At 37.9% G+C, this 6,000-nt stretch overlaps 1 protein-coding gene across 4 annotated transcripts in view; it reads right to left on the reverse strand.

Moving 5' to 3' along the window:
* The window catches only part of CACNA1E (calcium channel, voltage-dependent, R type, alpha 1E subunit), a 456,151-nt gene that overhangs the window by 38,621 nt on the left and 411,530 nt on the right, over positions 1 to 6,000 (reverse strand). The window lies entirely within an intron of this gene.

Raw genomic sequence — 6,000 nt, forward strand, 5'->3', positions numbered from 1 at the left:
GAGACCAACTGTAGAACAGACTATTAATTGCTCATATGCAAGTTCAAGTTGAAGCTGAATAAAATTAAAAACAAGTCCATGAGAGTCAAAACATGGCCTTGACTATATTCTACATGATTTTAGATTTGATGCACTAAACACTAAGAATAGATTAGATGCACTGAACACTAATAACCAAAGATCAAAAGACTTGTGAGAGTGACAACAAGGACATCATACGTGAAGAAAGCAAAAGGGCATTAACAAGAGAGAAAAAAGAAAAGACAAAATGTATGTCAGAAGAGACTCTTAAATGTAGAATAGCTAAAGCACACAGACAAAATGATTAAATAAAAGAATCAAAAGATTTCAAATGAGGTATCAAAAGAAAAGTAAATGAATACAGAGTCACTATACCAAAAGAATTGGTTGGTGGTCAACCATTTTAAAAAGTAGTCTATGATCAAGAATCGATGGTACCAAAGGAAGAAGTCCAAGCTGCACTGAAGGCTCTAGTAAAAAACAAAGCTTCAGGATGGAATACCAATTGAGATGTTTCAACAAACACATGTAACACTGGAAGCACTCACTCATCTTTGCCAAGAAATGTGGGTAAGAGCTACCTGGGTAACCTACTGGGAGAGATTCACATTTGTGCCCATTTCAAAGGAAAGCGATCCAACAGGATGTAGAAATTATAAAATAATATTATTAATATCACATGCAAGTAACATTTTTCTGGATATCATTTAAAAATAGTTGCAACAACACAACAACTACAGAATGACGTACATGGCAGTATCAACCTGAACTCAGTCGACAAATGAAAGAGTCAAGAACAGAATAAAATTGTAAGAACAGAGAATCTGGGAGGTCAGTCTATGATCAAAACAATTACAATGTGAAAAAAGGTAAACACAGAGGAACAGAGATCCAGGTGGTGAGAAGGTCAGGCAGATTACTGGATAAAATAGACTGTCTTAAATGGAGGGAAGAACTAATGGAATATAAGGTAACCACAATGGGGTTGGGGTGGGGTTACTTTGGGTGTTGGGGAGGGCAATACAAGAAGGGGGGAAGAGGCAGAAGAACAAGATAGATAGGGGAACATTGAGACAGGTTTGCATGGCCTAGTGGGACAGAGGTAAATAGTGATGCATACTCAACCTTGGAACAACAGGGCTCTGGGATACAGGGATCTAGGTATAGCTTGAAGAGGGGAAATAATACTAAAATCCTTGACTGCCTTATGAATATTAGTTTCCCTTGCTTACTATTGTAAAATAAACACTTGAGTGGGATAGAAAGGAATGTTGGGAAACATGATTAGAGAAAACCTGTAAGCCCGCCTTCAGCCTATAACGATTGGAATACCTAAAAGGGGTTCTACAACTTGCCCAGTGAAATAGGCCTCATGCAAAGCCTTTACAGAGTATAGGCCCTTAGGTGGAATCCTGAGTCCCATCCACAACCTTGTGAGGTGAGACATTCCCACTAGAAAGGACAAGCAGACTGGAACAGCTACAGTGACAGAAGTTACATCTTCATGATGAACCTGACCTATACTCAGAGCGGTAGTTGCTCTATATACCAACAGAGAGGGAAAGAGTCTTCAAATCAAGTATTAATGCTATCTGCTCTGTACACAGGGTAGATAGGGACGGGCAACTTAGACATTGGCTATCTAAAATGAGGGAGCAATAAAAGCACAAAGTGCCTGGCTTACAAGGTTTCAAGAGGGAATTTAGTTTAAGAGTATGAGGAGAAAGAACGAGTCCCCACAGAATAGTTTTCATCTTGGGCCTGATGAAAAGAGATGGAGATAAGATTCATATGATTCAATAGTGAATAATTGTTATCATGACTATTTGCGACTGTCACAACTGTAAAGGTAGAAGTTTTGTAACAAAAAAAAGGCAGTGGTTAATCTTACAGTACAGAAACAGAGGACCCTAGGACCATCAAGAAAGGAACGCACAATCAGAATGTGGGACTTTATCCAGAGAAGCAGCAGCACCAGAGATGGAGGCAGAGATGGGGACATGGAGAGAGGTAGCAGCTAAGGACTCTAGATTCATGGACTAAGAAGAGAAGGACTAAGAGCTGGTGACCAGGAGCAAACTTGCAGAATGTGCCCTTTGGAGATGTAAATTGTTATATATGCCTGAGTGGGTTTTTTTTTGTTTGTGGGTTTTTTTAAAAAGCTAAAGTAGATAGAGAGAAATACTGTTAACTGATGGCACATGGAGGGGATTATAATCAATGTAATGAAACAAGGTATATGATTTGTTGAATATAAAACTGATGATATACTCTGTAAACTTTCACTCAATCCACAATAAAAACCTTAACTAAAAAAATTAAAAATAAAAAAATTATAAGAACAAAACAAAACAAAAAGCTAAAGTGGATAGAGAGAAATACTGTTAACTGATGGTACATGGAGGGTATTATAATCAATGTAATTAAACAAGCTATATGATTTGTTGAATGTAAAACTGATGATATACACTGTAAACTTTCACTCAATCCACAATAAAAACCTTAAATAAGTAAAAAAAAAAAAAATTATAAGAACAACAACAACAAAAAAGCTAAGTGAATAGAGAGAAATACTATTAACTGATGGTACATGGAGGGGATTATAATCATTGCAATGAAACAAAATGTATGATTGTTGAATGTAAAACTGATGATGTGCCCTGTAAACTTTCAGTTAATCCACAATAATAACCTTAAAAAAAATAAAAAAAAATAGTTGCAACATAGGTAGGGAGCTGCCAGAAATTTGAGCCAGATTCAGCATAGGATATCTAATTAGGAATATCACTGCTAATGTCAGATGGATCGTGGCTAAAGCAGAGAGTACCAGAAAGATGTTTACCTATGTTTTATTGACTATGCAGAGATATTTGAGTGTGTTCCATAGCAAATTATGGAACATTGTGAAGAATGGAAATGTCAGAATACATAATTGTGCTTGGGAAGACTTGTACATGACCAAGAGGCAGTTGTTTGAACAGAACCATGGGATACTGTGTGACTTAAAATTAGGAAAGGAGTGTGCCATGGTTGTCTCCTTTCATTTATTTAATCTGTATGCTGAGCAAATAATCTGAGACGCTGGATAAAGGAGTGTGCCACGGTTGTCTCCTTTCACTTATTTAATCTGTATGCTGAGCAAATAATCTGAGAAGCTGGATTATATGAAGATGAATATGGCATCAAGATTAGAGGAAAGCTCATTAACAACCTATGATATGCAGAAGCACAACCTTGTTTGCTGAAAGTGACAAAGACTTGAAGCACTTCCTGATGAAGAGCAAAGACTACAGTTTTCAGTATGCATTACACCGCAATGTAAAGAGGTGCAATGCATACAGAAATTCTCAACTGAGCCAATAGGCAACATCATGATAAACAAGGAAAGACTGAAGGATTTCATTTTACTTGGATCCACAATCAACACCCATAGAAACAGGAGTCAAGAAATCAAACAAAGATTGCATTGAACCAATCTGGGGCAAAAGAACTCTTTAAAGTGTTAAACAGCAAATATGTTACCTTGAGAACTAAGGTATGCCTCACCCAAACCATGGTATTTTTAGTCACCACATGTATATGTAAAACCTCAATAATGAATAAGTAAGAATGAAGAATTAATGCCTTTGAATTATGGTGTTGATGAAGAATATTAAATATACCACGGACTTGCAAAAGAATAAACAAATTTTGTCTTAGAAGTACATGCTTTATAGAACTGAGAATAGTCCCTACTTTGTTGAGTTATTGCTGTTGTTAGGTGCCATCAAGTCAGTACTGACTCCTAGCAACCCTATGCACAACAGAAAGAAACACTGTCCGGTCCTGGGCCAACCTCAGAATTGTTGGCACGCTTGAGCCCACTGATGCTGCCACTTTGCAAATCCATCTCGCTGGGGGTCTTCCTCTCTTTCTCTCCTCCACCTTACCAAACATGATATCCTTCTCCAGTGACTGGTCCCTCTTGACAATATGTACGAAGTATGAGAAGAAAAAGTTTGGCTATCTTGGCCTCCAAGGAGCACTCTGGCTGCACTTCTTACAAAACAGATCCATTGGTTCTTTTGGCAGCCTATTGCACTTTCAATATTCTCCTCCAACACCATAACTCAAATGCATCAATTCTTTACAGTCTTCTTTCTTTGTTCACTGGCCAGCTTTCACATGCATATGAGGTTATTGAAAATAATACCATGGCTTGGGTCACCTTTGTCCTCAAGTTGACATCTTTGCTCTTTAGCACTTTAAAAAGGTCTTGTGTAGAAGATTTGCCTAATGCAATATGTCGTTTTATTTGTTGACTGCTGCTTCCATGAGTGTTGATAGTTGATCCAAGAAGAATGAAGTCCTTGACAACTTCAATCTTTACTCCCTAGATAAAAATGTTGTTTATTGAGGATTTTTTGTTTTCTTTACATTGAGATGCAATCCATATCGAAGGCTGTGGTCTTTGATCTTCATCAGTAAATATTTTAAGTCCTCTTCACTTTCAGCAAGCAAGGTTGCATCATCTGCATATTGTAGGTTGTTAACTTTGATGAGTAGCCAGTTTAAACAGTTTATGAGGTGCAATTATTGGTATCTCCTTATTCAGAGGAAAGAAATTTGATGATGCACAGAAACAAGTCCAGTGGACTAATGGAGCATCACACAGTAGCCTCCACAACTCTCGAGTCCAGAACTGAGTGCTGTGAGGATACCACTACCAAGCACTCTGAACGGGGCCACATTAGAAGGTCCTAGATAGAGTGGGAGAAAAAAGTGAAGCAAAACACAAAATGATAAAAAAAAACAAAGCAACAAAAAAACCAGACTTACTGGTCAGATAAAGACTAGTAGAATCCCTAGGGCTATACCCCTGAAGCCACTCTTCAGAGCTAGAACTGATCACACCCAAGTAACTCAATTGCCAGCTAAACAATAAGACTGGTTACAAGGGGAACAATAGCACGAGGGAAATATGCACTCCTGAGAATAATCAATAATCATTTGAGTCGAAAGGGCAGCATTTACGCCAGAATAAAGTTCAGAAGGATCAGGAAAGAAGGAGGACTGGAAACAGGAAACACAGGGGTGTATGTCATGGGATAACTGATGTTACATTGCAGGGCTTGCAATTAATGACATGAAACGAAATGTGTGTGGATTGTTGAATGGAAAACGGATCTGCTCTGTAATCTTTACCCAATTTACAGTTTTTAAAAAAGAAGCAAGGATAGTAGACCTCATCTTATGCACTTTGGACATCTTATTAGGAAGAATCAGTCTCTAGAAAAGGACACTATGCTTAATAATGTAGAGTGTCAGTGGAAAAGAGGAAGAGCCTCAATAAGATGGATTGACACAAAGGCGCCAACAATGGATTATAGCCCCATGAACAAGATTTGACATACTGGTCTTATAGAGACTGGAGGAACCCGAAAATATTCCCTTCTAACATGTAACTGAAGCTATGCCTGGAGGTCATCTCTCAACCAAATAGCACAGCCTATGAAAGAAATAATAACTACCTTGGGGGATATGCTTCTCAGAACAGTCAATTATCTATGACCAATATAGATTGGAATGCAAAGGTTGGGAGCAAAGAGGAAGGACCAGTAGTTGGAAAATATGGCCTTGGTGATAGAAATGATGCTGGAGAACGAATGATAGATTTCTGCAAAACAAATGATTTGTTTATTTCAAATACCTTCTTTAGACAGCATAACAAAAGACTATACACATGGACCTCACCAGATGGAACATCTAGAAATCAAATTGACTACATCTATGGAAAGAGAAGATGGAAAAGATGGATGAGGCCAGGGGCAGACTGTGGAACAGACCACCAATTACTGATAAGCAAATTCAAACTGAAGCTGAATAAAATGAAAACAAGTCCACGAGAACCAAAATATGACCTTGAATTTATCCCACCTGAATTTAGAGATCATCTGAAGAACAGATTTGATACATTAAACACTAAAGACCAAAGACCAG

Source organism: Chrysochloris asiatica, unplaced genomic scaffold (genome assembly GCF_000296735.1).
Source record: "Chrysochloris asiatica unplaced genomic scaffold, ChrAsi1.0 scaffold00203, whole genome shotgun sequence".
Classification (NCBI taxonomy): Eukaryota; Metazoa; Chordata; class Mammalia; order Afrosoricida; family Chrysochloridae; genus Chrysochloris; species Chrysochloris asiatica.